Source organism: Salmo trutta, chromosome 3 (assembly GCF_901001165.1).
Source record: "Salmo trutta chromosome 3, fSalTru1.1, whole genome shotgun sequence".
Taxonomy (NCBI): Eukaryota; Metazoa; Chordata; class Actinopteri; order Salmoniformes; family Salmonidae; genus Salmo; species Salmo trutta.
In genome coordinates, this window is record NC_042959.1 from 17,407,584 (window position 1) to 17,419,479 (window position 11,896).

Genomic DNA, 11,896 nt, shown 5'->3' on the forward strand with positions numbered 1-11,896 from the left:
TCTACCCTGCCACTTAATTAATAATCTGATGTGTGACCCGTTCTCAGTCATCCATGTATGATCTCTACCCAGCCACTTAATTAATAATCTGATGTGTGACCTGTTCTCAGTCATCCGTGTATGATCTCTACCCCGCCACTTATTGAATAATGTGATGTGTGACCGATTCTCAGTCATCCTTATTTAATAATCTGATGTGTGACCCATTCTCAGTCATTCTTATTTAATAATCTGATGTATGACCCATTCTCAGTCATTCTTATTTAATAATCTGATGTGTGACCCATTCTCAGTCATTCTTATTTAATAATATGATGTGTGACCCATTCTCAGTCATTCTTATTTAATAATCTGATGTATGACCCATTCTCAGTCATTCTTATTTAATAATCTGATGTGTGACCCATTCTCAGTCATTCTTATTTAATAATCTGATGTGTGACCCATTCTCAGTCATTCTTATTTAATAATCTGATGTGTGACCCATTCTCAGTCATTCTTATTTAATAATTTGATGTGTCAGCCGTTCTGTCATCCATTTATCTTTCCTTATTCATGTGACCGTGTGTGTGTGTCCGCCTGCCGCTGTGTGTGTGTCACTGCGATGTCTGCAAAATAGCATATTTCCCGATTTCCCTGGAAGTGTGTGTGTGTTCATGTGAGAGAGAAAGAAAGATACAGAGAGTATCCAACAACTCTCTAAAAGGCTCTTAGCACCTCATCGTCCCATGTGTGCCCAGCCTTCCAATCAATAGTCCACCATTCCATTACGTATTTAGTCTCACACACTTTTCAGGTTTCAGACAAAAAACATGGTCACCTCGCTCTAAAAAAAATCACAGATTTTGCCTTGATTTCCCACCAAAGTGGGAGATTTGATAACCCTATGAGAATGTTACTAACAGACTCCGTGATTATCCTGAGTGCATGACGGTTCCAGCAGTCGACCACCCTACATTGCTGCTTTGCCAAAGTCAAAATTGTTTGGCTCGACAACATCAACAAAGGACTTTGCCAACGCAGAGAGAGAATGGCACTCGAGCTACTTTACATTATCATGCGATGATTGGCATTTCCTTCTCAGATCCGGCAGGGTGTTGTTTGTTTGTATTACCTGTTGGGAAAATCCACCCAGAACCATACAGGGAAGAAAACCATACGGTAATGCATTAGGAACATTCACTCCATTGCAGATAGCATAGTAAATCAAATTGTCTGTGCATGGAACAGCACAGTGGATTGAAACACCACTTTTTCTAGGTCACAGAAATAAATAAGGTAAATCACAGTGTTGTAATAAGGTTTCTGTCACTATTTCCTTGGAAGAGAGGCCCTTATCAGGATCGAAAGCACCGTAGCCATTTTGTTTGCAGGGTATAAATAACATTACACTGGTCATGTAACCAGATAAGCTGTTTTATAAAAATATGAACTGCCTTCACAGGTTCTGACAAGTGGCTGGTATTCCATCAAAATAATTTGGTTTAGATAGAGACAGAAGGAAATGTATATTTTTTGCACTCTGAGATATGAGGAGGAAGTAGTGTTGGGAGTTTTCCCTGATGATACTGAGAAAATGTCAAGGTCATGATGATGTTGAATGGTGAAATGAACATGTTCTCCCATCAGAAGGATCTCCAGTTTATTCAGTTGAAGATTGTTGGTGTAAATGTGACTTCACGGTGTGAAAATACCCATATATTTAACCAAAGCGTAAGTGGGAGCATATTGGAATGTAAAGGTGTGTGTGCACGTGTGTATGCATGTGTGTGCGTGTGTGTGTGCATGTTTCTTTCTGTCCCTTCAGGCAGCATGACCCCTGTGTTTGTGTTCTCCTTCTCCCAGTGATAAACCACAGTGTTACAGGCCCAGCCTCCTGTGAGGGGAGAAGCTCCTTGCAATCGGCTTCTTTAACAGGAGGGAAAGCAGTGTCTGCCCCCGTGATTTGTTATTCAGTGAACCGCGTCGCCAGAGAAATGGATTTACTTCGTGTGCCCTTCGCAGAGGAATTAAGGTCCGCCCCAACCTCGGAGATGCCATTTGCGACACGGGGCGCGATTGTTAATACTCCACTGAGAGAAAAGCGGGCGGATAAAAATTCATACCTATTTGGAATTCCAGTGGTACTGTGATGGGGAGTGGAGATGAAAGGCAGGGGTCTCTGGATTAAGAAAGCAGAGGGAGTTAGGGAGAGCTCTGTTTAAGTCTTCGCTTTTCTCCTTTCAAAGATTCACATTTTTACCGTTCCATAGTTTAGCAGTGCTTCTACTTCTGCTGTGTGGTAGAACTGAATGTAACCAGACCAGAGTCAGACTGTAAAGCAGGGGTCTCCCCCAACTTGAGCAGGTATCTCCAACTCTGGTCTTGGACAGCTACTGGAGACCATCAATAGTTGATGATTTGAAACAGGTGTGTTATTTCTGGCATAGCCTCTTGTGACATATGAATTGAATAGCTGCCGTGTGTGCACACAAGATTTGATTGTTGAGGCTAAGATTAGTGCCGGGATGGAATAAAAAGCTTGCCCAGTAACTCTCCAGGAGAAGAGTTGCAGATCCATGCTGTAGAGTGTCTATATGAGCTGTGACTCAATGTAAATATTGAACCGTTATAAAAGGGAGGTGTTGTTGCAGTAACCATAGAAACAGAATTACTAGACTGGACATTCCCATTCAAGTCAATGTTCTGTGATAGGTGGGAGGCGTATTTAGAGAAGACAAGCAGGATGTTTGACATTCCAATAATTATATTTTTGTGGTGGTAACCTTTGACCTTTTGAATGAGTGATGCCTCAAGAATATGATCATAGATACCACCAATAATCATTGAAGCACGGGATGAGACAATATGTGTTATGACATGTACTGGAACGAAATGGCATTATCATTTAATGGTTCCCTCAACATAAGCGTGTTCACTGTATGTTTTTCAAATGCATTAAATTTGATGTAATAATTTCACAGTTCTGCTCCGAGAGGATTCAAATTGAAAGGATAATGTTATGCTTGGAAACCCTCACTATCTGTATAGCCTCAAAACCCATCCTTCTCTCACATACCATGTTGTACATCTCAGTAAAATGACATGGTGTTTTCAGACATGCAACAACAAGCAAGAGAAATGAAGAGCGTTTAATTTGTCCATTGTAGGTCTATGAAACCAGGTACATTTTCAGGATCATGGAAGTTGGAAAAAGGTGTAGCTTTGTGTATCAAATGTAGTGTACCATTTATAGCTTTTGTGATGCCGCCATGTTGTATCTATAAGTCTCAAACTTTAACAGTTGACTTTCAAGTATAGAAGGTGGCTACATTTGGAATATTGAGTGGGATAGTAGTTATTTGGGTAAGAGTTGAAGTTTGTAATGAGCCGCGTTAAAAACAGGGCAGGATTATGAAGGATTAGACTTCCGCGCAGGGCAGCAAATTGATAAAGGCGGCATTTTCTGAGCTAAACTGACCAAGATGCACCTCCAACAGCACATAACACCTCACATTATTCTGCCTAAAAACAATGATAACTTCTCTCACCCATTGGCATATGAGCTACTTAGGTGAGCGCTGATGCCTCCCCATTATAAGCAATTCTGCAGGGGCGCTAAATATTTAGCTTATCCATGTCCAGTTGCCACGCGTCTCCACCAATGATCCGTCAAAGTCATCTAACATAAATAATGAATCCTATAGGCCTACAATAGAAAGAGTAGTAGCCTACAGTATGTGTTTTTTCTGTAGCCATTCAGACTGGAGACCAAATTTATGATAATGTAATGAGACAGACAGTTTTTACATCATGCACTTGTCTCTGATCAAATTGCCTAAATCAGGGTTCCCCAACTGGCAGCGCGCCAAATTATTTGCAATTGTTTCGGCTCCCATACCATCCGTTTAATTGATGATCTCTGGCCTAAATGGTGTCCTATCAAATAAAAATGCACTTTGATGGAAATATGACTTAGCATGTTAAACACCATATCATCAAAACAGGACAGGTCAAAATGACATGGACAATATGGAATGAAATTAGGTTACCCACGACTGGTTTCCGGGAGCTTCACTGTGCTACATTGTCATGATAATCAGTGATCTCAAGTTTGTATTTGTACATTTTGGACGAGCAGATCATAACGAAGACGATAATACTTCTGCATTTCCCGCTGTATAAACACATTGATTCTCATTGAAAATAGGGTCAAGATAACTCCTGATAAACGTGGGTAGCTGATATTCAGGTCTTAAATAGCCAAATTGATTAGTCTTAAGCCTTTGTCAGGAATCACGACGAATAAAGCCAATGCAAATGCATGTTTTACAAACGGTACCACATTGATGGGCATTCATAAAATTGCTTTGTTTGCCGACATTATACACTATACCAGTTTTGCAGTGATTTTTTGTCTTGCCTAGGGAGGCAGAGCATCCAAGACTGGGCTTAGTTCAAAGTATTTATATTCTTTGGTTTTAGACATATCCATCTGAACTTTGTGGTTGAGTTGTGCCACAGGAGACTACAGAGAAAAGGGAAAATACAACAAAACATTTCCATTGTGAAATCACGATAGGGCTCCAAATACATCACCTTGTTCAAAGTTGACAAAACTATCGGTAAGGGCGTGTGTGTGTGTGTGTGTGTGTGTGTGTGTGTGTGTGTGTGTGTGTGTGTGTGTGTGTGTGTGTGTGTGTGTGTGTGTGTGTGTGTGTGTGTGTGTGTGTGTGTGTGTGCGTGCGTGCGTGCGTGCGTGCGTGCGTGTGTGTGCGTATGTATATTTGCCCCATCTAATGGTGCTCACCACAAGCCATTCTTCTTCTTCCAGGGGAAGAGTCTCTTCATCGCAGTTTACTCTGAACACCACAATTCAAAGAAGGCCTCATCCTGGCTTACAAAACCTCACAACAGCCTGGTTCAAATAGGACATTAACGTTTGTCTATATGACTTTGGAGGTTTACAGTCAGGGTTCTATGTAATTCAACTGTAATAGGGTGAATTGGGGGAGTTGAATTGTTTTCTCATCATGTTGAGACAGAAAAAGTCTGGGAAGGAAGACACATATGTGCCTGTAGCTTCCTAAAATCCATAAGCCCTAAATTGACCCACTATGGCATTTTTTTTCTACAAGAGCTTTATGTCATTATCACCCTGTGTTGTCCACCTTTATAATGTTCGATTTTAGCTTTGTACCAAACTTCACCAGATATCCTTTTGTATGGTAGCTCAAGGCTTCAGCCTCAGCATTCTGATGGAATGCTTTGGAATGTTTGGAACAGACATATCAGTAGGATAAGTATGTCTACTACGACCACATCTAAATATTTATGTCTGTCAAAATGTTGCCAAAATAAGACTTTCCCCTTTTATGACAAGGAAAACTGGAGGAATAGTGACTTGTAAATTAACACCACCCAGTGGTAGTAGGGAGTAGTGAATAAACGCAAGATCAAACAATGCCACTGTCCAAGCTTCTTTCAAGATACCGCAGTTCATTACAGTGATGACGTTGAGTGAGTCTGCTCAGCCTAACCCCTCTCTCTCACTATTCAGCCTACAATCATGGAGAAGGACTTAAGATATGATCACAGCTTACAGTACATTTTTGTGATAGGTGGACTGGCAGCATAATTTAGTGTGCCCGTAGGAGTAAAGCAGGAAATAAAAGCAGGAAGTTTAGCGTTCAGATTGCCGTGGTTGAGGGGCTTTGGCGCTTCTAGTTATTCTATTTCTATGGTGTTACATGATTTAACAGGATCCTGAAATATGACCTGTCTGGCCAGATCTGATAGAATACATCTTAAGAGGCACTTCCAGCCCAGGTGTCTGTGCCCTACAAACGTTCCAGGGCATACTGCCAACCATGACTTTCTTTGAGACTTCATTTATCACCGTTAAGTCAATATGTAATTTCACAAATTATTATTGTAATACACTGTACATCCTACAAATGGCTACCCTCCATCTTATGCCTGTTGAATTAAAAGCACATTCCTAACCATTCATTTATATTCTCTAATACCCTCTCCTTCTTAGAGGTGTACATACTACAGTACACTAAACAGGCCCACCCATAGTGAAACCATTGATTATGTGGATTGAATGGTTGTCCTGCTCTCCGACACTGAGTGGTGATGAAAGAAGTTCTCCCTGCTGAAGATAATGTGGATGGATTGGGACCAGAGTGATGCAGTGGTACTTATACTGGATGCTACAGCAGAGTCTGAGAGCTGGAACACAACACCGTCGGGAGACAGATAACTAACTCCCCACAGTCAATTTAACATGTGACCAGAGTGGAGGTGGTCAGGCTGGTAAAGACCAGTGTGGAGGTGGTCAGGCTGGTAAAGACCAGAGTGGAGGTGGTCAGGCTGGTAAAGACCAGAGTGGAGGTGGTCAGGCTGGTAAAGCCCAGGGGTGATGTGGTCAGGCTGGTAAAGACCAGAGTGGAACGGTCCAGGTACTATAGAGTTTATCTCAAATGGCACCCTATATTCCCTTAGCAGTGCACTATTTTTGACCAGGACCCATAGAGATCTGTGCACTACAAAAGGAATAGGGTGCCATTTGGGACATCCTAAGTAATTAACCTGGACCTCAAACTCCCCATCAATTACAGCTGATATCTGTTCATTGGGAGCCACTGAAGCGGAGCACTCTCTACCTGACTATTATTTTAGCAGGTGACTCACCACACATGAAAAAATATTAGAATTTACTATAGTATAGTACATTACTGTAGTATACTGTAAGTGATGAGATATCCATTCCAACAGGTCATGGAAAAATTGCTCTTTTAGTATTTCTCCAGTAGGTTTCCTGAAGGAGAAAGCCCCCACTTCTATGTCAAAGATAATAAAATAAAAACACTATAGTAAATACTACAGTTCTCTCTGCAAATACACTACAGTAAATGCTACAAAATACTACCACCCCCCCAAAAAATACATGAATTATTATAGTATATACTACAGTTTTATTTTACTACAGTATTTATACTATAGTTAACTGTAAATACTACAGTATTCACTAGTGTTTTTGCTGACTTAAGTCTGCAAAAACATTACAGTGTATATGCTACAGTAAAGTCTGCAAAAACCCTACAGTGAATACTGTAGTATTTATACCATAGTATACTATAGTATTTTTTCATGTGGGACAAGTGGATAGTGATGGCTGGATGGGGAATTGCGTGGATACATGCGGTGTTTATGGTTGACTAATGTACAAGAGCTTTGTTTGTTTGAGTATTCACAATGCTCTCATTTAGTTTTGTATCTCTCTCTCTCTCGCTGTGCAAATCTGTTGACTGTTTTCCCCTATATAGAGCTATTCAGCTGATTTTGTCTCTGCTTACTCAACTTGAGTAGAAAAAACATGAACTCAAAAGCTGTTTACCAAGTACTGCATGCAAAGGAGGATATAAATGTTTAAAACAGAACAGGGCTTGCTTGCCTCCAAAAAAGCTGTTTTGGGAAGTGGATCTTTTCTTCTTAAGGTTTGGTTTGTTGGTTTGTTTCCCCACTTTCAGAGAGCATCACTCCTAATCCCTATTCTCTATTTTAAAGAACCACAGATGGAATCAACTTGACCTAGCATCAGGGCCTTCACCAGAGTTTCATAACATTCTAGGCTCAGTCCTGAATACCAGGAGTTGAGGGGTTGGCGTGTCTGAGAAAATATTTTCCTGCAATTCTACTTCATTTTACATGACTGGAGAAATTAAAATAATATTTTTTTATACCACACAAAATGACAAGCTACTCTGACATTGATATACTGAGATGAATAAAATGAACGACCCATGTCTTAAATGCAACCAATAGCATAGGCCAATGAAAGTGTGGATACACAGATCTTAGGCCTACAATATGAGGAAATTATAGTCCACCAACTTTTAAGTGGCACTCACTTATCCAAACTATTTTTCCTCGCAATTATATTTTTAAATATTGCAAAATACCTTTTAGCTTCTCCTTCTGTTCATTAACAGCCACAACTCAACAATCAGCTGTTTGATATTTGCCGTGCAGGCTGCCCAATTGCGGGATTCCCAACTGTAGGCCTATACGCTCCTAATGTGACAAAACACAATCTACAGCAATTCTTTTAATAAGCTATTGATCCTCTGTGGCTAGATTATGCTCTCTGGTGTAGTATTTTCAATAATTTCATTTATTTCTATAGATACATTAGTAATTATATAACTTGGCAAATGTATTTGAATTTATCTGCAGCACTTCCAGCACCCCTTCCTGAGGTGTTATGTTTTCTTCCATGCACTGTGCTCTCCCCAAGGCCAAATAATCAACACTTCTTATTATTCATTCAAATGGATTTTAGTCAGTAACCCCATATGAGGATATTGTGTAGGTAGGCCTACTGTTACAATAATATTTTAAATAACGCAATTACAAGAGAATAAATTCAGTAATTTAATGAAGCCAATAGGCTAGTGGTTTCAGCTATATTGTTATTGAAACGATGTAGGCCTTATGACCTTTTTAACCAATAAGAAAAGATGTCAAATGACTTGAATAGCATATGGGAAGAGTGTAAAAATGTGAATTCGCATCAGAAATGATGATGTGACCAATAACATTTTATTTGATTTAGACATGGACAACAGACTTGACCTCTAGCCATGGCCAACTGATTTGTCCTCTACCCATGGACAACAGATGTGTCCTCTAGCCATGGACCACAGACTTGACCTCTACCCATGGACAACAGACTTGACCTATAACCATGGACAACAGACTTGACCTCTAGCCATGGACAACAGATTTGACCTCTACCCATGGACAACAGACTTGACCTCTAGCCATGGACAACAGACTTGACCTCTACCCATGGACAGCAGACTTGACCTCTAGCCATGGACAACAGACTTGATCTCTACCCATGGACAACAGACTTGACCTCTACCCATGGACAACAGACTTGAGCTCTAGCCATGGACAACAGACTTGACCTCTAGCCATGGACAATAAAAAAACACTCCACCTGCACCTCCTCCACATAAAAAAAACAATAGCTGCATCTCAACACTCTGATGTGGCCTCCTCTCATTGTCTACTTCCCTTCATCTGCCCTGATCTGTAATGAACAGGAATGGCAAAACTGTTGCTTTCATCTATCCTTTGTGTCCAGATCATTGCAGATGAAGGGAAGGAAAAGGTGAGAGGACATTAATGTAGATTAGCGAGATCCAGCCAATGTGTATCAAACTGATCTTCCTCCACTTGTTACACTGTGTTAAACAGTGAGAAAACCTAGCAGACCTTAACCTTAACACATGGAAACTAGCATTCTATTCAACATTCATTCCACAACACATGCATACTCAGGCGTCGCCATACAGCACAGGGCCTACTACACCATTCATCATTGTGGTGGGGTTCAGAAAAACATCAGGGAAGCTTACCAGGTAGGCTATAGGCCTAACATGTTTGCGGATAGAGAAGATCTGCATTGCTTTCAATTGCTAGACTAATGATCATGACCACTCACCTTAACATTTCTTAGCCTAATTGTAACCAAATATCCAAACGGAGATTTAGTCAAAACAAAAATCTGACATTGATTGATTTATCAAGACCAGTTCCAATGCTTGTTCAATGCAGCACAATGACACTGGCTCAATCAAAACAGAGCTGGAATTATCAGATGACTACAAATGGCAAATGCTTTACACTTATACGCCAGGTCGCAATTGTAAATGAGAACTTGTTCTCAACTTGCCTACCTGGTTAAATAAAGGTGAAATAAAATAAAAAATTATTCTAACCAGTGGTGAAGTGCTGTTTGTTTAGGTAGCCTACCATAGCACCATTTTTTGAATTATTATTACATCATCATTTCTGAATGAAAGTTGGTACCAACATGTAGCCTAGTGTATAAAATCATTTTAGAATATAAATACAATGTATCATCCAAATTGCACGGTTGCCTATGCCTACACATAAGTGGCTCAATGAAAATGTTATATTTTTTTAAATCCTAAAACACCAAATTACGCCTGCCTTATTGTAAATTAGGCATCACTGTCAATTGTGAATGATAATTATTCACATTTTACACCTGAAACGTCCATGCTGCATGCATGCCAACCGTTTGATCCCAATCAGTTTCATGGGAATATGCATTTCAATCTTCTTGAATGATGTAGACTAAGTAGTCTAACTACTTGTTTAATCTAATGTTAGAGCAGATGGAGTTCAACACAGCCACTTAATCACAGCATATTTTAGACATATGACACCTGCTGTTGAGTTCTGGCCACATGAGAAAAAAAATGCTTTATTTCAGAACAATCATCCTAAATTGTCATAATAAATGACGTACTGTTTTTGGTATAAGAGTAGCCTAACATTATCCATGCTATTATATTAAATTTGTTATGTAGATTACTAATTAAATATGAAGTGATCTTGCAAGACATAGCACCATTCCAAGAACGTGTAAGTGGCAGTACACTGCTTGGATGACTTTGGGAGTTTCAGGTAACCACAGCTCTATGAACTAAGCAACGCATTCAGAGGACACTTTTTTTTACATCATTGCAGCAACGCAAAAGATTCAGGGCTGACACAAAATCATTTGTGGCTGAAGCCCCGAAAACCAGATCCTGCTGACATCCCTGCCCAGCATAGCAAGCTTAATATTTTGAATGTATGTATCTATTGTTACTCAAGTCCCATCTTTTTAAGTGCAGAGAGAGAAAATTCAACTCTGTCATAACAAAACCTTGTGCATTTCCTCCAGAGATGCATTTGACATTTTACAGTCTAGACATCTCCTTTCTCTGTCAATTAGCCTACTTTGTTGGTGCTGAAAGCATACCCTTTTAGCCTTGGAGCTGACTTTCGGGCACCAGGTGATACGATAAACACAAACCATTTATGGAAAGCTAGCTTGCGTTAGCAATAAAGGCCCAGTGCAGTCAAAACCATGAATTTCATGTGTTTTATATATACACTGCTCAAAAAAATAAAGGGAACACTTAAACAACACATCCTAGATCTGAATGAAAGAAACAATCTTATGAAATACTTTTTTCTTTACATAGTTGAATGTGCTGACAACAAAATCACACCAAAATAATCAATGGAAATCCAATTTATCAACCCATGGAGGTCTGGATTTGGAGTCACACTCAAAATTAAAGTGGAAAACCACACTACAGGCTGATCCAACTTTGATGTAATGTCCTTAAAACAAGTCAAAATGAGGCTCAGTAGTGTGTGTGGCCTCCACGTGCCTGTATGACCTCCCTACAACGCCTGGGCATGCTCCTGATGAGGTGGCGGATGGTCTCCTGAGGGATCTCCTCCCAGACCTGGACTAAAGCATCCGCCAACTCCTGGACAGTCTGTGGTGCAACGTGGCGTTGGTGGATGGAGCGAGACATGATGTCTCAGATGTGCTCAATTGGATTCAGGTCTGGGGAACGGGCGGGCCAGTCCATAGCATCAATGCCTTCCTCTTGCAGGAACTGCTGACACACTCCAGCCACATGAGGTCTAGCATTGTCTTGCATTAGGAGGAACACTGGGCCAACCGCACCAGCATATGGTCTCACAAGGGGTCTGAGGATCTCATCTCGGTACCTAATGGCAGTCAGGCTACCTCTGGCGAGCACATGGAGGGCTGTGCGGCCCCCCAAAGAAATGCCACCCCACACCATGACTGACCCACCGCCAAACCGGTCATGCTGGAGGATGTTGCAGGCAGCAGAACGTTCTCCACGGTGTCTCCAGACTCTGTCACATCTGTCACGTGCTCAGTGTGAACCTGCTTTCATCTGTGAAGAGCACAGGGCGCCAGTGGCGAATTTGCCAATCTTGGTGTTCTCTGGCAAATGCCAAACGTCCTGCACGGTGTTGGGCTGTAAGCACAACCCCCACC

General features: G+C 40.8%; 1 non-coding gene across 1 annotated transcript; it reads left to right on the forward strand.

Annotated features, from left to right (window-relative positions):
• Positions 1-6,769: 6,769 nt before the first annotated feature.
• On the forward strand, positions 6,770-6,823 carry LOC115189563 (U7 small nuclear RNA). Its single transcript, XR_003876951.1, has one exon. It is a non-coding gene; the product is annotated as a U7 small nuclear RNA (small nuclear RNA).
• The last annotated feature ends 5,073 nt before the right edge of the window (positions 6,824-11,896 follow it).